Source organism: Balaenoptera borealis, assembly GCF_965194805.1.
Source record: "Balaenoptera borealis genome assembly, chromosome: 7".
In the NCBI taxonomy this organism is placed as follows: Eukaryota; Metazoa; Chordata; class Mammalia; order Artiodactyla; family Balaenopteridae; genus Balaenoptera; species Balaenoptera borealis.
This window is the reverse complement of record NC_138864.1, coordinates 58,715,394-58,740,142: the sequence shown is the minus strand read 5'-3', so window position 1 is coordinate 58,740,142 and position 24,749 is coordinate 58,715,394. Positions and strand designations below refer to the sequence as shown.

Here is a 24,749-nt window from a genome sequence, read left to right as displayed (position 1 = left end):
CTTCTGACATGTTTAAGAAGAGAAAGCTGGGGAAGACATTTACCTCTCTATTTGCCATCTTTGTTGAAGCTCTAGACCCCTGCCAGCACCCGCCGTTATATTTTAACGGAAGATTCAAATAATTTTGTTTTGTTTGTTTTGCTTTTGTGTTCCTTTGGGACCGAACTAAGTAAAATTTCAGGTCATAGAACTCTCCTGGAATTTTTAGTTGGTTTTTTCATTTTATGTAGGTAGGTTTCACTACTTTATTTTTTTTTTCAGGATATTTTTTAATGAGTATCTTGTTTCTTTACCTTCTACACTAGGTCTTTAAGATAGTTACCTATGACACCCCAGAGAACATCTAACAATTTCCTTCCTAAAAGGGGATTTTTTTCCTTAGGATTTCTTGCCCTGTGAAGCATGTTGCACCTTTGTGCAGATACTTGTTCTTGATTCAGAGGTAAATTAAACGTAATTTAAAATTTGAATATTCTGGATACTCATGCCTTCTTTCCCAACTGTTATTCTTATGCTTACTAGACATTTACTTCCTTTTAGTAGGTTCAAGACCATTTAGATAAAAAGATACTGAATTGCAGAAGTGTAAATCTAAGGTTTTATGTTGTAAGATGTTAAAATTTAAGATGTTTCAATACCATTCTTGGAATCAAAATCATGTTTAAGATGAATTGTTTCTGAAGAAGTGGTGTAGATGATGTCTCTTGAATCATCACATTGTTTTTTTTAATGGGCATGTCAAGTTATCTGTTATAGTGGAAACTGGGAGATAACGCACAGGAAATAGCACAGAGAAAGTCATGGTACACAGCAGAAGATGCCTAAGCAGTAGAGTACGGTAGAGACCATGGGCTCCGGAGCTGTGTACCTGGGTGGAAACTCAGTTCCAACGCCAACTTTTGTAATCTCTCTTTTTCAGTTTGCTCATCTGCACAATGGGCATACTGACTAATGGTATCTGCCTCAAAAGTTCTTCTAAGGAATTAAATGAATTAATACATGTAAAGCGTTTTAGGACAGTGTCTAAAATATCATACGTGCTCTATAAATGTTAGCTGTTAAACAGTCTTTCCATTCCTAATTGGGTTAATGGATCAAGGTTCATCTGTATTTTCAAGTGTTTTTCTTAGTACACTATTATTTAGGAAAACTGGACTTTTCTGAGGTGTTCCTGGCTTGTATTTTTAAAAGTGAACTGTGCATCAAAAGATTATGAGCCTTAATTTTATATAATTTAACATTAATAATTAACCTGGGCTTTTTGGTTGTGTGAAATTATTTGATGATGTCAGGCAATATATTTCCCACTGTCAAACTATATATGTGTATTGTCTTCATCATTGACATTGATTTTGGCACTAAAATTGTCCTATATTCACAGTTGCTCACATTAGAAGGGAAATATTGAGAAAGCAGTTCTCCAATTATTGACAGATCTCAACAGGTATAAAGTAGTTCGGTATTTTAGAGGAATGTAGGATAATCTGATACTTGGGGCCATAATACCCTAAGCAGAACATTTCATAATGTAATGTATATGTGTTTGGGGGGGCGTATTAAGTGGGTATGCCAATTTCAGGAATATTGAAGGAGAAGTTTTGGGGGAACCTGAAAGTTTTACTTTAGTTTGTATGATAATTAACTTGACTATATAAATACTAGGGAAATAATTAGAATCACAGATTATGTTGAATGCCTAAAGAAATATGTTTGACAACTTTTAATTTTTCTTTCCTCCCACACACCACTTCCTAGTTTGTTTCTGGCACACCAGATGTGTCTCAACACAGTGGCTGATCCGGGTAGAGTTGTATGAACACCCGTGATTGTGGCAAAACAAATTTTCTCATTTTGGTTACATTAATGAAACGATATGTAGAAGGAGCACTGTTTTGCAGATGTTGTTATACAGATATAAGGGGTAGCCTGCCCTTTCTTCAAACCTCTGCATCAGTGTTCTTTTTTTTAAAGTTGATATTAAAGTTTGTGTCCACGTGGTGAATGTACACAAAAGCTGATTGTAATCTTCTTGTTTTTCATAGTTAGACACCAAAGGGCTACTTTGAGGCACAGGAATGAAGAGGGATGATTGGTGGGGAAAAGTGGAAAAAAAATTAGTCACAGGGAAAGGTTTCTAAATAATATTCTTTTTCTATTTTCCAGCTTATTTGAATAGGCCAATTAACTTGCTGTTTTTTAGCTTAAAATTAGCTTTAATTCTTGATCTCCATGGAGAAAATACTTTCCGTAGGCATTTTAATTTTGTCTTTCATTTATTTACTGTACTAATTTTCTTATTATTCTTAGCCTTTTCTCAATTTAAATGCCAGAGTAAGTACTACACCCCAGAAATTGTAATTTCTTTCAAAGGAACTAATTTTGTTTTTACCTTTGGCCTCATTTATGATTCTTCTGTATATCCCTAATTTTGAAAATCTACTAATAATTTATTTAATAATTTTTTCTCTCAATTTTTAATTATAGAATAAACAATATTACAACTAGAAAGAAACTGTGCCTTAACATATTAACTTGTACAGTTTGTCTGTTTCCTTTCAGCTTCAGATCATATTCAGTTTCAATTTATATTGCCCTTTACATGTATTATACTCTTTAATGAGTGATTTTTAAAGAGCAGTTGTTTGATCATCTAGTTTACTTAATCATTCCTCTGATGTTAAAGATTTGGACTTACAATGTTTGCTAGTATAAATTATATCACCACAAAAATCTATTTGAAAATGCCTTTCCTCCCTCCCTCCCTCCCTTCCTTCCTTCCCTTTTGGAGTTATTTACTCATTTTAAACTTTCTGGTCTGATATTATTAGGCTAAAGCTTTTGAATTTTTTATGGATCAAAGAATGTGATTTTTAAAACATGGCTTTTGAAGTGCTTTGTTAAATTGCTTTCTAATATAAATTGCCAACAATAATGTATGGGTTTATCAGTTTTACTTCCCCAAGAACCTGAATGGTGTTGGATATTGTTTCTTAGAATTTTTGTATTTATTAGTTAAATGAAAAATAGCACTTCAGTGTTGTTTTAATTTGCATTGCTTTGATAAATAAAATGTTTGAATGTTCTTTTTTTTAATGCATGCTTAATAATTTGATTTCCCCTTGTACGTGCCCATGTTATTGACTTGTTTTTCTTCTGGATTTTATGTTTTTCTGTCACATTGTTAACCGCACACCCCCCCCCCCCATGACATAGAAGACCTTTTAGCCCTTGTACTCGTTAAACATATTTCTGCAGTATGCTGCTTTCCTTTTACCATGACTACTACTTTATTAGTATTGAAGATTAAACTGCTACACAAAATTTACATCTTTTTGTTTCTTTTATTCACTCAAAGTTTAGAGAGCTATCATTCTTTCAGAAATACTCAATTTTATTTCATGCTAATATTTTATCAAGTAAATTATATATAATATATATATACATATACATACATATATATAGAGAGAGAATGAGAACAGATTAGTATTATAATTATATTGTATGGTGTAAATTTTGAGTCATTTTCTCCTCAAATTACCAACCATTTATCTCAATATTATTTATTAAATAGCTTTCTTCCCCTACCCCCATTGTTTTGAATTTCCTTTTCTGTCATATTATTGCATTCTTACATATAGATATCTTCCTGGACTTTCTATTCATATTCATTGAACTATTTCATATTAGATATCAAAACCACATTATTTAAATTATTATTGTTTTGCAATGTGTTTTAAAATCTAATAGATTCAGCTCTTCTCAAAAATCATTGAGCTTCTCCTGTGTTTCAGAAAAAGTGTGGACATAGAAATTAAAATTACCCAGTTTCCCCACTCCTGATAATCAAATTCCCTCCAGGAAAACAGACATGTAAAAAGGTATTTGTACTATAATGTGATCAAAACCATGAAAGAGAGGTGAATACAGAACTGTGGTAGCACAGAGAATAGTATATTTTCATATGTTTATATTTTCTAGTTCCAGAGACAGTTCTATTTTAATTATAATTGCTACTTTATTATGTCTACAAAATAACTTTTGGTTTTTTAAATTTTGTAATCTTCTCACTCAGGATTAATGTCTGTGTTATTTATCTCCCACTTAAGATAGTTTTCTTTAATGTGAAATTCTTGTTAGAAAAATTTTAAGTTAAACATGTACATGTTATGAATATTGTTTGTGACAGTCTCTAGGTAATTCTGTATTTGATTTATTTCTTTAAAAAAAAGCCTTTATTTTGGATTTAACACTCTCACTGAAAATTGGAGCACATGCTTCATCTTTCTTTTTTTTATTGGGAAGCACTCATACATTCACTGATAATACTTCTGGGACTTGAAAGGGTTTAGCATATACATAAGACACAAGCATAGAAGTGTCATTGATGTTTACTAATAATTAATTTTTGAAACCAACAGTAGGCCCATGAGAAATTCTTATGCCAAGAAAACCATATTCTTATGAAAACCTGATTGAAATTGTGGGAAACAATCTGTATTCTATTGCCATGGAAACTTCAGATTTCTCATCTTTGGCATGTGAATTATAGTTTCTATCATTGCAGCTGTTAATTGGTGACAAGGAGGGGATAAAAGGTGTTAAGGAGTTTTGGAAAATAAACACACATCAAATGGTAATCATTTCTGGAATTTTATTTATATCAGTTGTTTAAATCCTACTTTTCAGATGCAGAGTAAAGTTTATTTCATTATTTCAGTTTTCTAATCTGTGCTTTATTTAAAAATATTTTTGTATTTGCAAATTAGGTTAGGAGTAAGCAGGACCTCAGTGACGTAGATAAACAAATCCCAGTCGAAGCCTGTCTTTGGACTTTATCTGTGTGTAATTCTTTTTATATACGAGGACACTTCTCTTGGCCAGAATCCCATTATAAAAAAGAAAAGAGGGCTTCCCTGGTGGCGCAGTGGTTGAGAATCTGCCTGCTAATGCAGGGGACATGGGTTCGAGCCCTGGTCTGGGAAGATCCCACATGCCACGGAGCAACTGGGCCCGTGAGCCACAACTGCTGAGCCTGTGCGTCTGGAGCCTGTGCCCTGCAACGGGAGGGGCCGCGATAGTGAGAGGACTGCGCACCGTGATGAAGAGTGGCCCCCACTTGCCGCAACTAGAGAAAGCCCTTGCACGAAACGAAGACCCAACACAGCTAAAAAAAAAAAAATAAAAAATAAATAAATAAATAAAGTAGCTATAAAAAAAAATATTAAAAAAAAAGAAAAGAAAGGTGGGCATGTGGGGGGCTGAATATTCCCAGAGAGACTCCTTGAATTTCAGCCTTTCAATTCCTTGATTATTCTTGTGGTTATGGGAGCTGAAAGAATAATGAGAAGTTCATTTCCTATATGAATCGTATAAAACAATATGGGTATACACAGGGCCACTGACTTGACTATATCGATGGCCTTTAAACAGTTCTCTTTTGGGGGAGCACAGTTTGCGGGGGGAGCATGGTGAAATTGTTTTAGTGGTTCAAATTCTGTGACTTCAGAGTAAGTTCACGTGCAGGGAGCAGGGTGGCAGGCATTTGGTAATAAATTTAAGTCCAGGTGTTTATTTAATATATGCACTGCCTCATTAAAAAAAAAAAACATTTAAGACATCTTATAAGAACATACTCAACTTAATAATGAGCAAAAGTATAGAGAAGAAAAGACTCATTATCAGGAAAACATAAATAAGTAGGAAGTCCTAATTACAAAATAGAAAATAAGTATTTTTAAAATTTATTACACATGTCATGTCTCTTACCACACACACATACATACATTTATTTATTACAATTATTTGTTTTATGTATATTAAATCTCTATATTTGTGTTATTTTTTTAAAAAAACAAATTGCATTCATGAGCCTTGGGAGAAACTCTACTATGTGAATCTCTAATTTCTAAAAGATATTCTTATACAGACCCTTATAAAGTGTGTACCAAGTGATGTACTTAGTAGTAAAGTTAAATGATTACCTTTAAAAGAACTGGGTTACCTGTGGGTGATTTCAGATCAATCTATTAGGTACCTAATTTAAGAGTGGAGGCATAAGAAATGTTTCAGAGAGAAGAGCAGACACGATAAACGTGATGTAGAAAAGTTACTGAATCTTCTATTGAGAGACAACTTCAAATGTTTCTTATCAGTTACCCAGATCACAACCTTTCACTTTTTCTGTCTCAATATCTAGCTCCCTCTTCTACCGAAACATTAGCTGCAGCAAACAAAACAAAAATAACTCCCCCAATCTGAAACCATTTTTAACTTGTGGGTTGGGCTTAGTCACTTGTATCCAAAGTGTTCTGATGCCCATTCTAAATTACAACAAAGTCATCATTGGTAGCATAGCATATAGGAAGAAAATTTAACAAAAAAAAAGTTGATCTAGCTGTCAATGAGAAGGGAAAGAAAGCTGAATAATAAATTAAACTAGCATGAGGAAGTGAAAAACAGTGAGAGACTGGAAGATACCATATAAATTATGTGGCATGTAAATCCTGAGTAAGAGTCTTGAAATGATATTTATTGAGTCAGAAGAGGACCCCTGCCTTACTCAAATGTGCGTTTTCTGCATTTTTAAAAATAAATTTATTTATTTATTTGTTTTATTTTTGGCTGCGTTGGGTCTTTGTTGCTGCACGCCGGTCCTTTCTGGTTGCGGTGAGCGGGGCCCACTCCTCGCCGCTGTGCGCGGGCCTCTCACTGCAATAGCCTCTCCCGCTGCGGAGCACAGGCTCTAGGCACGCTGGCCTCAGTAGTTGTGTTTCGCGGGCTCCAGAGCGCAGGCTCAGCAGCTGTGGCGCAGGGGCTCAGCTGCTCCACTGCATGCGGGATCCTCCCGGACCAGGGTTCAAACCTGCGTCCCCTGCACTGGCAGGCGGACTCTTAGCCACTGTGCCACCAGGGAACCCTGCATTTGGTTTTTATTACATACCACTTGGTTAAGTTCTAATCCACTGAATAAAGAAAAGTAACTGTCAACATACCTTATTTAGCAGCTTTCCCTTTCCTTAAATCTTATTTTCTTTATTATGTCATTATTGCTAAGCTCTTTTAGTTCTTTTGGTCTGTTACCACCCCTGTACTATTGTAGGTATGGATATTTTAATGGAAAGAGCTAGTAATTTTTCTGGTTTTGTAACCTTTTACATTCTGATGGAACAAAACTTTATTGATCAGCTATTTATGTAACAGCACAATGCTAGGAGCTTTTTCATATCTTATCACACATTACTTCCCATAATACCTCCACAAGGTAAAGTACTTTATGGGCAGCATTTAATATGGGAAACTACTAATTTTGGGGAGAGATTAGCTCCAGGTCACATTACTAATAAGTGCTAAATTTTGGCTCAAACTTTTACTTAAGGTACACTTTGCCCTCTGTTTATTAATTATGTTTGTGTTAAATGTAATCACTTAAGTAAGCTGAATCTAAGGCTGCTATTATTCTCTGCGTCAGATTGTGGAAATAAAACGTTGAGATGCAGATCTGATTGTTGTTGACTGTACAACAATCAGAAGAGTGGGATCAAATTTCCCTTGGTTGAAATCAGAGGGGTTGCAGCTTAAGGAAAAAGAGTATGTAATTTTTTGACATTGATGTTAGTCCTAGTTTTGATTATTAAGGGCCACTAGTACAAACAATATATACCATAAACTTTTTATCTGATATAATGAGGAAACTGAGACACATAATAGGAATTTTTTCAGATTTAGTTGTGTTCATCAGAAATTTATTGAGCCCCTAATATAATGCAGATAGTCTGCTGCATTCAGTGATACAACCTTAAATAACAGTTAGATCTGACTCTCGGGGAACTTACAGTCTAGTGGAGAAACTTCGAATTTATAGTAAGATTGCTAGATTAAAGTTCAAATTCGGTAAATTGCTTACTAGAATCATCAGCTTTGGGAATTTATCACTTATCTAATAAAGAATGTAAGTTTCAGCTAAGAGAGTTTCTTATTTTAGACAATGTAAGGTAAATCAGCTTGTACCATGATTTTAAGCCTTTTTCAAAAAAACTCACATTTTAGCTTAGAACTAAAGGATGTTGAAAAGAGTTCTTTATCATGTAATTGAGTCACTTACCAGGCCTATTTTAAACCAGTGGCTTCCTTTTCTTTCTTTACACCCTGTGACACACAGACTCCCAGAATCAGGGAAGTATTGTTTTTGTTTTTAGGGAGTTGCTACATTATGTGGAACCAAAACTAAGTTAATATGAGTAATGTTCAGCTCATGGTAGTGAATTATATTGAAATTTTCTTCTTTGCCCTTCTAAATTTGAGCATGAAGTAGTTTCTCATGTTATAAATTGACAATTTTTCTTTATTTGTAATGAAATAATCCTTTTTTATTTATAGCCAAGTTCATCATTTTAACACTTAATCCTCCATGACAGTCTGGAGGAGAGGAAACTTGGCAACCATTCATTATTATCTGTTTTTACCATCAGAAGGTATTTATTTGTAAGGAGAGTGTGGCAATGACATCAAGGATAGGAATGAAATACTCCCTGACATTTTTATACAGGGTGGCCTTTCCTTTGGAGTCGTGAAGGTAAATATGACCATCATTACTTAAAATGCATTCAGGGTCCCCTGGAAACGCAGTAGTGTGTAATTATAGCTGTGGAAGGAGAATGTCTAATAATGAAAGGAGAACACGTCAGTCTTGGATTAGTGATTCGGGAATCCCATCAGTGACCATCTACTCAACAGCATTTCATCCACCTTATAAAGCAGCTTACAAAGCTCTTGTTGGGCTGTGCTTCCACATCTTCATGCTTGTGTAAAAATCCACTCACTGGAGTAGCCCACTGAGTCACAGTCCCAACATTTTAAGTCTAAGAGCTTTAAAAAAAATTAGAATTTCAGACCCTGATACAATATCTTACATCTAAATATAGCATTAAGTGAGTCTCTGATGTTTTGAGCCTGACAGCATGGAGGTGTATTGAGGGAAATCCAGTATCAGGTCATCTGAAATGATTTGACATTTGCCCTTGCTTGTGAGAATAATGAACTTCTATGAAAGTGCTGATATTCTCTTGATTTTTTTCTGATTTGGTCATAGTATTCTATGGCTATTGTTTGACTTGGTCCTTATGACAAAGTTATGTAGGTGTTCACTGGTGTCTCCTAAATTGGTGATGAACAGGAAGAAAGCTGTAATCTGGAGAGAACTGGGGAGACTTGGTATTCTAAGTCTGTACCTGGAAAGAATAACTTCTGTGGTCATGAATTCAGCAAACACTTCTGAGTGCTGGTTATTATGTGCTGAGCTCTGGGGGTGAAAAATGTGCAGTGAAGACCTGGCCCCTGTAATGGTAGACATCGCAGTCTAGCTGGAAAAATATAAATAATGTTTAAAGTAATACATAGCATAGATTTGTTAATGTAAATTATGGCCATTGTGATTTTTTCTATTATGTTGAGTACAGTATTGTGTGAGTATATAATGGGGAAGGAATGTGAAAAGTGAGGAGAACTCATTGAGCTGAGGACGAGGAGGAGACTTGGAAGAGTGTAAGGAACTATGGAGCGAAGGGGGAGACTGGGTGTTTGAGGGACAAAATTCTCTTGGGAGAGAATTCCTTAGTTACTAAAGGATCAAGCTGTTTCCTGGGATCAGTGGTTCATTGGCTGTTTTTCTATGGGCAGAGGTTTATAACAGTTAGATTGCCCCTGTCTTTTAGTACTCTGTGTTTTGCATGTTTCTATCTAGCTCCCAAGTCTGACTTCATCTTAATTTGATGAGTAGGATGATGATGAATAGCATGATAAGTAATACCACTATGGAGATTTAAATTAGAAGAAAAAAACCTTCTTTATTATTGTAAGATTCAGATCTAGAGTGTTCTAATATGTTTCTTCCATCAAAATTTATGATTACTTCTTTGAACGATATTATTAAATTTTACTATGATAAAATTAATTATTAAAGTTCATTATTAACCCCGTCAATGGTAAGAAATCATAATATTGTGGTCAAGAGTTCAGGCTTTAGAGCCAGAAGATAAGGATGTGAATCCTGGTTGCATCATTCACTGCCTTTTCCACATTGAGCATGTTATTTAGCCTCTCTGCACCATTGTTACCTCATCTGCATAATGGGATAATAATTGTGCTAGCCTCCTAGGATGGATAAAATAATACAGTCAAGTTTCTGGCTGAGCTGTCTTCTTTTGATTATTTCATAAGACATAGGAGGCATCTTTTCTGTGTCCCTCCTTTGGAACACTGAAACATTTAGAGAGGGGCAGGTTCTCAAAATCAGGTTTCAGACTGTCGTATTCAATGCGCAGTCCATCTTGTACCGCTGAAGACCAAACTACAGTTTCACATAAACCTTTTCCTAATCCAAGGTAGTTGTTCACTTATTAATGCAAATGCCTTGTGCCTTGGATGTGTGAGCCCTAAAAATACACTTCCAGGGATAAAAATAGATCTCTTCAGAGTTTTGAGATGCTGCTTAATCAGAACCAGCTGCAAGCTGTCTAGAAAATGCAAGTTATATGAGCCAGATGGCTTTTGCCCTTTTTGCTTTAGACAGCATATAATTTGGATAACTACAGCAACAGTAATACATTTTGCCAGTCACAGTGTTTGATAAACATATTTGTTGAGAACAGCCACTTCCAATTAGAGACCCAGTAAAATGTTAATTTATTTTAATAATTTTTCCCTCTAGGGTGAGACAAAGAATACTTTTAACAGGCTACAGAAATATCTGTTCACCGAGAGAGCACTGTTCGAGTTATTGTATGCCAGTGGTTAACTTTTAGTTTTGGCGTTTAAATAATGATGAGGAGTATTCATGACCTACCCCATCTATTTTCCTTATTAAAATCTAGTTTCTGATCGAGAGACCATGATTTTCCATATTTTATAATTATGTTTGCTTTAACTGTAGAAAGATGGTTTGATTAGTTTTCAACGTCTACACAGATCTAATTACTATAAACTCTGATAATAATTATTGAATTATTGTTTGTCCACAGACCATTATTAATGTGGTATTTCTGGGGATTTTACTTTTATTACCATGGTCTTTGAGAAGGAATTTTATTTATTAGTTGGATGTAACCATGCCTGATTTTCATCTGCTGAAGATGATTGCAAACATAGTCATTGATATTAGCTTTTTAATTTCATCCAGCTCTCAATCAGCTCAGATAAAACAGCACAGTTAAGTGTTTGGGGCTGTTCACACTCTTAAGACCTAAGCTTGGATTCAGCCTGCTTTTAAGACTTGTGAAGCTAGCAGTTCTGTTTTCACTGGTGACACCACTTCTTGGAAAAGCATTTTGAAGCCCTCCTCTCCCATTACATGTGATGAAATATTCTACTTTATTTCTTGAGACATCTACCAGGCAGCAAATAATAGATTGTTAAGTACCTCTGAAAGGTCTCTGTGTCATAAATTTTCCATAGTTCCAAGCCTGCCAGCGTTGTCATTTAGCAGTCTCCCAGCAGTGGTTTTTTTTTTTTGCCTTCTTACCCAGTTTAAAGAAGAGAGGCTATTTCATGTATGGGATCAGTGGTGTTAGAACATAAACTTCGCTATAATAATAGCTACAGGTTTATTTACTCTTCCTGTAGTTTCTGGAACTCTGCTAATCACTTTATACATTACCTCACAACAATATAACATTACACGGTGCATATTTTTGTCCTGTTTTACAGATAAGGAAGCAGTGGCTCTGGAATATAATTACTCAACATCATACAGAAAGTGTCAGAGTCAGGATTTGAAGCTACTGTTGTTTCAATGGTCTATCTGACCCATGCTCTTTAATTCCACCCATTTAGCTATGAAAAGTGGCATTTGACTTAGCCAGAGCTGTTTTTTCTCAGAGATAAACACATGCCTCTGCCCATCCTTGTATCACGGTGATGCTTCTTGGAATTTATTTTAAGCCCCGATTAATATGTGAAAGGGTCTAATCTCTCTCACTCCACCTCATTAGATACACTATAACTGATGCACTTTAAAAGTCATATCAATGAGGAAAATCTCATTTTGGTGCTTTTCCAATATGTACATAAGGATTATACTGATATGTAGTACTTGGAGAAACTTGTAAGCACTTGTGTGACATGAAACAGCATAGGAGGTGAATGTTTGTGAAATTTACCGAAGCTAAATCCTACTTTTATGACGTTATCTAACAGAGTAATAAGATAAAGAAATTCAGTAATGAATGCAGCAGGTCATACCTACACACCGTGTCACATGCAGCAGGAAATAAAGCAAAGCCTTATTTAAAAAACATCTTAGTTATGTCTCTGTCCACGCAAAGCAAACTGATGGGTCATGGAAAAGATTTTATTATTCCTGACTGTTTGGGGAGATTATATTGTTGTGATTATTTACATATGGAACCATAAAATGCTCCTTCTTGAAAGATAATACAAAATAGTAGAAAAGCTTGTACTTAAGTCACTGTGGTTTAATAATGGGCATATGCTGTTTCTTAGTGAATAGTTCATGTTATTTGTTGTTGCCTGGAAATGAAAGGGAGAAATGGATCAAAAATATTATTTTCTAATAAAATAATTATTTCTATTCTATTTATTATACAAAATTATATTTAAATAATTACTTAGCCCCTTTTTTTCATATCTCACACAGTTGTAGTCAATTAAGATACAGATTTAAATATGAAATCTGATACTTGTTTGGCCCAACTGAAAAAACTTTTTAACATCATTAGATGAGAGACATTATAAATGGCCAGGAGAAAGTCTCAGCTCTTTCTTTATTTGGAGAAGTGTAGCTTGGAATGACCCAACAAGGCTGATTGAGTCAACATATACTAGTTTCCTGTTAATGTGTGAGGTGCTGTCGTTGGTGCAGTGGAGGAAAAGGATAATCATTCATTGCTAGATGCATCCACATTTACGCTAATGTGTGTGGATTGTTCCTTTTTCACTATATGAAGGTTTAGTACCTTAAGAATTAGTACGCTTTGTTTAAATGATTTAATAAGGAAGTACTGAGCATCTAATGAAGTGACTGTGTCCTTGTCCTCAAAGAGCTTTTGGCATTTGGCAACAAAAGGAAGCCTTGTTTCTATGTGACTTAAAATATGGTCCCAGAATATTGTGACTTTTGGAGGTTAGTGACTCCAAAGAAAATAAGGTAGATGAAGGGAAACCTTTTATTTTCTTCATCTTATAGGGGACTTGTTGCCTTTGTCTTCCTGAAGAAAAGACACGTATTGGCCTGAAAATGTATGTTACACACCCCTGGGCTCCACTGGTGTATTCCAAGCTGTTATTGTCAATCATATACATACATGTTTAGGCAATTTCAGAAACACTTCCTGTTCTTTGAAAAGAGAGGTGTCACTCATCTTGGTACATCAGATTAATATATAAGGTGGCTTTCCAGAGTGGTGTCATTTCTTCACCATGACTTTTTTTTTTTTTTTTAATATATATATATTTATTATTATTATTATTATTATTATTATTATTTTTATGGCTGTGTTGGGTCTTCGTTTCTGTGCGAGGGCTTTCTCTAGTTGTGGCAAGTGGGGGCCACTCTTCATCGCAGTGCACGGGCCTCTCACTATCGCGGCCTCTCTTGTTGCGGAGCACAGGCTCCAGATGTGCAGGCTCAGTAGTTGTGACTCACGGGCCCAGCTGCTCCGCGGCATGTGGGATCTTCCCAGACCAGGGCTCGAACCCGTGTCCCCTGCATTGGCAGGCAGATTCTCAACCACTGCGCCACCAGGGAAGCCCCACCATGACCTCTTTTGTCCTGCACTTCTTCCAAAGGCCTATTCCCCCTTTCTTTTTTCATTAGATAACCATAATTCTATTTCTAGGTGTGTAGCACTATGAGATGTATGAGTGAGTGAGTGTGTGTGTGTGTGTGTGTGTGTGTGTGTGTGTGTGTAGAGAGAGAGAAAAAGAGGAGGAGAAAGAAAAAAAGATTGATTGAATGGTTGGTTGGTTGTATGTGAATGGGGCTTTTTCCTGAAAACTTTACAGCTGTTGTTGGCATATTGAAAAGGTTACCAAAATCTCATTACTTTTCATGGATTTCAGTTAAATCTCTTGTTTTTTTAAAGATAAACAGCAATATTATATGCACATATAATCTGCCATTCCAATATTTATAAATCTTAGTGTTGTGTTGGTAAGATTGTCAGAATTTCATCCTAATGTTAGTGAAGGGCATATGTACATCTGGCTTTATTGAAAATGACTTTGCTAAGTGTTTAATAGCGTGCTGACTCTAGGTTAAAGACAGGGAGTCTTTATTATATTATTGAACTATTCTGGCTTACTAGTGTATGGACACGTAACCAGATGACTTCATATTTTTTTGAGGAGGTGGTTCTGTTTTAATTGCTCTTGACCTATTGATGTAATAAGTTTATTAGTAGATTTCCCAGTAGTAAATCATTCAGGGGTTACTGAAATAAACTCAACTGGATGTGTTTTATTATTATTATAATATGCTGCTGGGTTTGATGTGTATTTCATCTAACTCTTTGCCTCTGTGTTCATAAATAATACTGACCTGTAGTCTTCTGTTTTCTCAGCTCTTTTTCAGGTTTTAGTGTAAGGGTTATTACCAGGCCCATCACTTTTGATTGTGCAGCTTGCAAACTGTCACCTACTGTATCGTAATTTGTGTAGCTATGACAGTTTTCTTGATGAAGGCAGTAAAGCATCTTGAGGAAGGGACTTTTTCTAACATAGACTTACCATAGCAGCTTGCAGAAGAGTGAGGGTTACTTTAACATCCTAAAATAGATTTTTAAAAAATATCTCCATATTTCCCTATTCATTCAGTGTTTAAAAGAACTAACATAAAATCATTGTGGTCTGGAAACTTTATTTGGCAATAGTTCCTTACTTTAGTTTCTTCAAAACTTTTGGTCTGTTTAGGTGTATGTTCTACTCTTCTGGGAGAATCTTTTAAGTTCATTGAAATTAAAATTTTTGTTTTACCAACCAAGTATACATAGCACTCTTTAAAATTTTTTTAATCTCTTCTGTGTTAGTGATTTTATCTATTTCTAATTTTCTTATTTTACATTTTGGTCTTTTTCTTGAGTATGGAGGTTTGCCTTTTCTTTTCTTCTTCTTTCCCTCTCCAAATATCTTTGGCTTTATTTACTAGAATATACATGTTTTACTATTTTAAAAAATTAATAATTTTTTTATCTTTGGTAATTCTTCCTGCTTTTTTTAGATATAGTTTAATCTATTTTTTTTTAAAAAACTATTTGCATATCTGCATTGACTATTTAGTTAATTTATTTTTATTCTTTATTTGCAAATGGCCATTCCAGGTACTTTTTAGGCTTTCTAATTTACTGTAACTGAAGAATTTAATTGTTAACATAGGGCCTCTCTGCTGCTGGATTAGCACATGTATGTTACCTGTGTTAGAATTCTTTGGAAGAATTTAGCTTGAAAAATTGACAGTGGATTTAATCTTAAAAGTCTGCATCAGGATTACACTGACAATGTTTAGTGTTTTAAAATGACATTTTGTTCTCTCTATAATTTTAAAAGCAGTACACATTATCCATAGAAATTTGCAATATATAGAGAAACATACTTTATTAGTTGTCATGGCTGTGTAACAAATTGCCCTTAAATTTAGTAACTTAAAACAACAAACATTTATTTTTGTACACAGCTCCTGAAAGTTAGGAATCTGGCAGTGACTTTGCTGGGCTCTTCTGACTCTGTGTCTCATTAAGTTGCATTCAGGCTGTTGGCTGGGGCTGTTGTAATCTGAAGGCTTGAGCGGGGCTGGAGGACCCATTTCCAATACAGTCCACTCATAGCTATTGGTTGGAAGCCTCAGTTCCTCACTGGCTGTTGGCAGAAGGTCTCAGATTCTTGCCATGTAGCCCTCTTCACAGGGCTGCTTGCTTCCTCCAGAGTGAGTGATCCAAGAGAGAGTGAGGTAGAATGTGTGGCAGAGAGTGTCTTTCATGAACTGCCCTCAGAAGTGACATATTATCCCTTGTCCTGTATTTTACTGATCCCACTTACCAACCTTGATACAATGTAGGAGGTTATGATACATAAGAATGAATGCCAGAAAGTGGGGATCATTGAGTCACCTTGAAAGCTGTTTACCACACATACCTAAGGATATTAAATTACCTTATGGAACGCTTTAGAGAAACTACCAATCATAGATGGTGGTGTAGGGAAATCCTGAACTCATCTGCTCCCACGGACACAACACATCTACAGCTGCATATGGAATAATTCTCTTTGAAAACTGGAAGAACAGAGTCTCCATAGCAAAGGATAAAAGGACAGCATCGAGACAGGTAAAAGAAACAGATAGAACTTGCCAGGGGAAAGCCACACCCCAGCTACAGTAATCCACATCAGGAAGGATCATGAAGGCATGGTTATTTTCCGTGCAGATTGAGGAATTCAAGCTCCACATCATGCACCCCAGTTCTTAGATCCTGCACAGGGGAGATGAGCCCCCAAAATATCTGGCTTTGAAAACCAACAGGGAATATATCCAGGAAAACTATAGAACTACAGGGAACAGAAAATCTGCTCTTAAAGGGCTCAAGTGCAGACTTATTCAACATGAAAACCAGCACAAGAACATCAGATTGAAAAGTGCATGCGCCTTAGGTGAAGAGGACTCACTAATCTTGAAGTGTCTACTGGAGATACTGGAGCCAGTTCGGATGAAGTCTGAGACACTGGTGGGAGCCATTTTTGTGATCTCAGGCTATCCTGCTAATACCAGCACTGGCGGGCACCATTTTGGAATTCTCTGTCTAACCTATTAATGCCAGTAGGTACACCCCACTAAGAGCCGGGCGCACCCCTGTGCCTTGGCAGGGCCTGCAAGGCCTTAAGCCCACCCACCAGCACCTGGCAGCAGTAGCTGCTGACCTGCGCCACAGCCATTCTGTGGGCAAGCCCCATGCATCAACACCCAGCAGTTGCCATGGCTGGACCCTGCAACTATTTCTGGGGGCCAGCTTCACCCACCAGTGCTTGGCAGCAGACATGCCTCACCACAACAGGAGGGCTCACATAGTCCACATAGAAGACACCCCTTGAATGCCTGGCTCTGGTGGCCAAGCGAGATTGAGCTTTTGAGCTCCATAGGACATCTCCTACATAAATCGCTCCTTCAATACTGGGACGGGTAGCTGACTTACCTAATACATAGACACAAACACAGAGAATTAGGCAAAATGAAGAGGTAGAGTAATATGTTCCAGTCAAAAGAATAAGACAAAGGATATTATATGTGAACCTCACACTAACCACAATGAAGAAACTTCTAATAAATGCACAAAAGAAAATGAGAAAGGAATCTAAACATAACAGTAAAGAAAATCACCAAAATGCAAAGGAAGAGAGAAAGAGGAAAAGAAAGGAACAGAGAGGAACCACAAAATAGCCAGAAAACAATGAACAAAATGGCAGTTAAGTACATACCTATCAATAATTAATTTAAATGTAAATGGTCTAAATTCACCAATCAAAAGAGATAAAGTAGCTGAATATATAAAAAACAAGAGTCAACAAACAAAAGCCCGTGACCAGATGGCTTCACTGGCAAATTCTACAAAACATTAAAAAAAGATTTATTATCTGTTTTTCTCAAACTCTTCCAAAAATTTGAAGAGAAAGGAAATCTTCCAAATGCATTTTACAAAGCCAGCATTACCCTGATACCAAAATCAGAGAAGAACACTGCAAAAAAAGAAAATTACAGGCCATTACCCCTGAGGAGAATAGATGCAAAAATCCTCAACAAGATATTAACAAACCAAATCTAACAATATATAAAAGGATTGTACACCATTATCAAGTGGGATTTATTCAAACGATGCAAAGATGGTTCAACATCTGTAAATCAATTAATGTGATACATCACATTAAGAGAATGAAGGATAAAAATCATATGGTCATCTCAATAGATGCAGAAAAAGTATTTGGCAAAATTCAACATCAATTTATGATAAAAACTCTCAACAAAGTTGGTATGGAGAGAACATACCTCAACATAACAAAGGCTATATATGACAAACTCATAGCTAACATCATACTCAGTGGCGAAAAGCTGAAAGTTTTTCCTCCAAGATCAGGAACGAGACAAGGATGCCTACCCTCACTGCTTTTATCCAACATAGTATTAAAAGTTCTAGCCACAGCAATTAGGTTAAGGAAAATAAATAAAAGACATCTAAATCAGAAATGAAGAAGTAAAACAGTCATTATTTGCAAATGACATGACACTGTATATAGAAAACCCTAAAGATGCCACCAAAAAGCTATTAGGACTAATAAATGAATTTAGCAAAGTTGCAGGATACAAAATCAGTATACAGAAGTCTGTTGCATTTCTATATACTCATAATGTACTATCAGAAAGATAAATTAAGAAAACAACCCCATTTGTAATTGCATCAAAAAAGAAGAAAATACCTAGGAATAAATTTAACCAAGGAGGTGAAAGACCTTTACACTGAAAACTCTGGCACTGGTGAAAAAAATTGAAGAAGACACCAAAAAGTAGAACGATATTTCAAGCTCATGAATTGGAATATTAATGTTGTTAAAAGGTCCAGTCTAGGGATTTCCCTGGTGGTCCAGTGGTTAGGACTCTGTGCTTCCGATGCAGCGGGACCGGGTTCAATCCCTGGTCAGGGAACTGAGATCCCAAATGCCGTGTGGCACAGCCAAAAAAAATTTTTAAATAAAATTTAAAAATTGCTCTTAAAAAAAATAATTAAAAAAAAATCCATTCTAACCCAAAGCCATCTACAGATTCAATGCAAGCCCTATCAAAATGCCAATGGCATATTTCACAGAACTAGAACAAATAATTTTAAAATTTGTATGGAATCACAAAAGACCCCCAATAGCCAAAACAATCTTGGGAAAAAACAAAGCTAGAGGTATCACGCTCCTTGATTTCAAATTATACTACAAAGCTGTAGTAATCAAAACAATACAGTACTGGCACAAAAACACACATGGATCGATGGAACATAATTGAGAGCCCAGAAATAAACCCACACATATATGGACAATATATGGACAATTAATCTAGGACAAAGGAGCAAAGAACATACAATGGAGAAAAGATAGTCTTTTCAATAAATAGAATAACAAATGTTGGAGAGGATGTGGAGAAAAGGGAACCCTTGTACAATGTTGGTGGGACTGTAAATTAGTGTAGCTATTATGGGAAACAGTATGGAGATTTCTCAAAAAATTAAGATTAGAACTACCATATGACCCAGCTATTCCTTCTGGGTATTTATCCAAAGAACCCAAAAACACTAATGAGAAAAGATCTATTCACCCCTGTATTCATTGTAGCATTATTTAGAATAGCCAAGATATGGAAACAACCTAAGTGCCTCCATGGATATATGGATAAAGAAGATGTGATACACACACACACACACACACACACACACACACACACACAGGAATACTACTAAGTTACAAAAAAGAATGAAATCCTGCCATTTGTGACAGTATGGATGGACCTTGAGGATATTATGCTAAGTGAAATAAGTCAGAAGGAGAAGGACAAATACTGTATGTCTTCACTCATATGCAGAATCTAAAAAACAAAGCAAAGAAACAAGCAAAATATAACAAAAAACAAACTCATGAAACAGAAAACAGATTAGTGGTTACCAGAGGAGAAGGGAGTTGGGGGTGGGCAAAATTGTTAATGGGGGCCAACTGTGTGATGATGTATGGTAACTAGACTTGTGGTGGTGATCACTCTGCATGTGCACAGGTGTTAAACTATAGTGCTACACTTGAAACTTATATAATAATAATAAAAAAATATTAACTTAAGTCCAGCATCCACACACAGTGGATCTTCCAGGTTTTTCTTCCCCCTCCCAATGCAGATATGATCTTGAACATTTAAAAAAAAAACAAAAAAAAACAAAAAAAAACAAATTAGGGCATATAATCTTTTCTCACAAAACAGCAGATCATAAACATTTTTTATGTTATGAAATAGTGTTCTAAAATAGGATCTTTATCTGTTTGCTTAGCATCCATTGTGTGGGCATGCCATAATTTATTTTTACTAATCTACTAATGTTTTATAGTTAGGTTTTTTTGAGTATTTGACTATTATAAATTGTTTATTAAATGTTTTTGCCCATAAATCCTTTAACACATCTTCTACCATTTACCTAAAATAAACTATTAGAAATATTACTGCTGGGTCAAGGCATATAAATGTTTTAAGACTTTATACATATACTGCCAAAATATTCTCTGGAAATTTGTACCAAATTTGTGTTCCCATTGATATAATAAAGAGTACGTGGCTTCTTGTATGTTTATTAATACTAGGTATTATATTTGAAAAATAATAAGAGCCTGATAGGGAACATAGTGTCTAACTGCAGTTATAATTTTTATTTTTGGATTACTAATAAGGTAGGGGAATCATTTTAAAAGTCTTATTCCTGAATCTATATTGTATTTTTTCTTGATTTTTAAAAGTATGTCATCCTCATAATTACTTTCAAAGGTGTAAATAGTTCTTTTTGAAAAATGTTATGTTTTGTTTTCTTTGAAAATATATATCATTGGACTTTTCCATTAGGCCTACACTATAAGGCCTACACAATGGACTTTTCCATTAGGCCTACACTATAAGAGTGTTCTGCAGTGAACCTGGGAATATTGGAAAATAATTGGATAACTGAGGCACTTTCAAAGTGCTCATCAGGTTGATTGTTAGTAAATTTTCCCAAACTTATATTTTATTGTTTGAGCATTTTCTAGAACAATGGGTTAAAAGTGAGAAGATGCTTTTTTGTTGTTGTAATCATCCATCTGTCAAAATTTGGTGAGTGTTGAAGAGCATTCATCCAGGGCTAAAGCATGACTGAGAGTTGTCTAGTCAGGAAAAAAAAAAAAAAAGCACTCAGTATTTCCATGTGATAGAATGACTTTTAGTACTTGAAAAAATTTCCTGTCCAGCACTTTCATATCACTGGTGTTCCCAGTGTTGTACCAAAAAAATTAACCTGCTCAACAGTTTTCTGGATCTCAGAAAATGTTAATTTGATATTTTGATAATAATTGATTTTAAACTTAAATGTCATTACGAGGCTGAGACATTGAGCAGGGGTGTAATATAAGAACACACTGGCTGGGGGGCGGAAGAATAGCAGACGGACCTTGGAATCTGAAGGTCCTTCGTTGACTGTCAGCACTTGCTTACTTGCTTTGTTGCCTTGGCCCTTTCTGCCTCTGTTTTCTTACCAGTAAAAAAGGAGTAAAAATGCCTACTTTGCTACATTGTTTTCAAAATTATGTAATATACACATAGTGCCTGGCACACACAAGTGCATGATATGTGTATGAAGCAACAAGAATAACTACAGAAATACATGCTATTCTTGGAAAGCAATCAGACCTAAACAAAATGAAAAATTCAGGGATTTGTATGTAAATATTGAATTTATGCCATAATTCTGACCAAGAATTTATGTGATAGGGGAGGGCACGGACAAATATTATTTCTGTACTAGTGAAGAATTTTGCTATTATTATACTTACTATAAAAGTTTTCTAAGTGATTCAGAATAGAATCATAGTTGCCATGATCTCTATTCTGAATTGAGGGTGATGCCAGGCAAAGCAAACCATAGACTAAGACTATGAACATAAAAATGAAACTGATAGATGTGATAAATTCTGTGGCACTGGCTCTAAAGTATAAATACATCTACATTCATGATTTCGCTGAGGGCAAGACAGGTCTTGAACTGGATATGAAGAATGAATTGGCTTGCACAAGAGTAAGGGAGAAGGAGTGTCCTAAGTGTGGGGATGGTCTGGACACCTGCACAGAAACTGATATCCATGTCTTGTTCTGCCGCAGGTAAATTGACCTAACCTCGAGTAGAGAATCTGTGTTTGGGATTCAATATGGATAGGGAAGGTGTAATCAGAATACTGAGAACCTTGATCATCAGGCAGAAGAGATTAAGCAGACATAGACCATCAATTGAAACTTCTGGAACAGGAGAAGAAGTGATGATACTAGTGTTTGAGGGACTTGGGGAGAAGTGATGCAGTGTCTCTGTCATAATCCAGATATGAAGACACATGCTGAAAGTCAGCTCAGCAACCCAGGGATGTGGTGACCAGATTCCAAACACTGGAACCATTCCTTCTCTTCTGCTCAAGAGGCTTCCAGTGGAGTTCTCTTGTTATTCCCTTATGAATATATTGTTTAAAAGGAAATTAAAATGTGAGATGGTTGGTTAATGGTTATTTACCTTTGGTTGACTGCACTTTTTTTTTAGCACTTTATTTTTCAAGTAGGCCAGGAAAAAGTATGCTTTGACAATTATGTAATTATACAGTTATAATTACTGTAATATTTCACAATTTGTTTTCTTTCTTGGTGTGCTCACTATGAATTATCATGACTGCAGGCAAGCTGGAAAGGAAGTAGCATTTTTTGAGCCCCTGTGTTGTATTATGCATGTTAGCCTCAGCATCCCATTTAGTCTCCACACATCCTTATAAAGCAGGTGATATTATTCCCATTTACGGATGTATACACTAACCTTTCTCAAAATTAGACATCTAGTGAGTGTTGGTACAGAATGCTCTGCTTTGTAACATGATGCTTCCGAAGAGAATATGGAGCTGCACAACTTTTGGCAGGAGGAATGAACCCTAAACTAAGAATGGTGTTGTTCATTTTTTATGCCATAGAGATAAGGAAGTTAGTCTCCCTTGGAGGAGTCCGACTTAATTCTTACTGTGGGGTATAGTATCTGGTCGTAGGGCTGTTCCTCTGCTTCCTGAGGAAGTGAAATTCTTCACTAAATTTGGTGGTGGCCTTCCATATTTAAATATAGTAATAGGGTGCTTTAGTAAAAATGTTAAAAACCATGGAAAATGCAAAACATTTGATCTTAAGAAGATTCTAATGCTGTTCATTGATGAAAAAGACTATCAAGTTTTATTTCTACTGTAATAATCATGAATTTTCCACATAACTGTAGTTTCTGAAAAAACAGGTTAGTTTACTATTAATGATAAGAAATGACTCTCCTAAAAATTACGGTGAAAAGTACAGGTTTTGTAAGCTGTAGGAAACTTCTTAGCTTCTAAAGTATAAAAAACATCTTGAAAGTTGAATTAAATTGAACCTATTATTGTTATTAAGATTTCTTTAAATGCTCTGCCTGCTATGGGTTATAATTCTTGGTTTCAAGTACTCATGGAGATGTTACTTGCATATTAAACTCAGAACTGAGAAACATGCTTGTGAATTCCTTTATAAGTGGCTCTTTTAATTGCAGTTCTTTTGAAAAGGAAGTTAACACTTAACTATATATTAATTCTTGACAAGGACCTTATTGAACCTAAGTAAAAGGTTTCTTAAAAAGGCAGGTAGCTGTTCGCCTTATGTGAGAATCTGAAACTAGGAGAGTAATTATTATATGAGTTTCTTAATCTTTTGTTTTTTTCCAAAATGGAAATGTCCCTTTTTATTATTATAAAAGCAATTCTTAAATGTTAAAAAGTATTCAAACAATACTGAATGGAATAAATTGAAAAGTGAAAGCTTCCTATAATCTTACCCTACCAAGATGACCACTGATTACAGTTTAATATATATTCTTCCAGAACTTTTTCTTTGCAATCATAAATCTCTATTGCTATCTATACATCTTTTAAATAGGATTGATTTACATACTACATATACTATTCTTTAATTTGCCTTTTCTTATTGAATATTGATCTATTGATCTATTTCTTATGGAATATTGATCTACTTCCTGCTCCATTAATTACAGATTTACCTCTTAGGTTATTGATTTGTTTGTTTTGCTGTTTTAACAGCAGTGTGAAGAAATACCTGTTTTGTATGTTTTTGCACACTTCTTTATTTCTTTAGGCTAAGTTCATACTAATAGAATTGTTAATGGAAAGGTAACTGCTCCTCTAAAAGGTTTCACCAATTTATTCTCTCATCAGTATTGTATGAGAAAGTTTTTTTGACTTACTTTTTTACAGTACTGTGAATAATTGTGAATAATCAATTTTTGCTAATCACAAGAGAAAAAAGAAATGTGTTTCTTTGATTATTAGTGAGGTTGAAAAAAATGTCACGTTGTGAGCCTTTATATTTCTCTTGGGAACAGCTTATGACATTTGCCACATTTTTCCTAAGGTACTTATTTTTCATATTGATTTAAGGAACTTTTAATATATTCTTGAAATATGTTGTAAATATGGTTGTTCCTTGGTATCTGCGGTGGACTGGTTCCAGGACTCCTGTGGATACCAAAATCCGTGGATGCTCAAGTCCCTTATGTAAATTGGCCTGCTACAGTGGGCCCTTGGTATCTGGGAATTCTGCATCCGCGGATACAGAGGGCCGACTGTATTTACATACTTTTTTCTTATACTTTTATTGTGATATTTGCTGCAAAAAAAATACTTTAAAACTTGACATATGCACATATGTCATTCTTTTTGCTTATGGTTTCTGGCTTTTGTTTCCATGCTAAGAATAAAAATCACAACTAATTTTGTTGGGCACCTAAGCACTTCATGAGCACATTCTCACTGAATCCTCACAGCAACTCTATGAATAGGATACTGTTAATCTTCCTTTTATAGATGATGGATAAGTAACTTGGGCAAGAAACTTATTCAAGGTTATAGAGTTTTAAACGATAGCACCA

The 24,749-nt window shown here is 35.3% G+C and overlaps 2 protein-coding genes and 1 long non-coding RNA gene across 12 annotated transcripts in view; 1 reads left to right on the top strand and 2 right to left on the bottom strand.

The window, feature by feature from the left end:
- Positions 1–24,749, top strand: part of HDAC9 (histone deacetylase 9) — a 999,956-nt gene that overhangs the window by 110,823 nt on the left and 864,384 nt on the right. The gene's annotated exons all lie outside the window — the stretch shown is intronic.
- The window catches only part of PRPS1L1 (phosphoribosyl pyrophosphate synthetase 1 like 1), a 753,632-nt gene that overhangs the window by 172,118 nt on the left and 556,765 nt on the right, over positions 1–24,749 (bottom strand).
- LOC309632014 lies at positions 13,765–17,011 on the bottom strand. Its single transcript, XR_014246700.1, has 2 exons — positions 16,921–17,011; positions 13,765–16,014 (listed from the first exon to the last, which is right to left on the bottom strand). It is a non-coding gene; the product is annotated as an uncharacterized lncRNA (long non-coding RNA).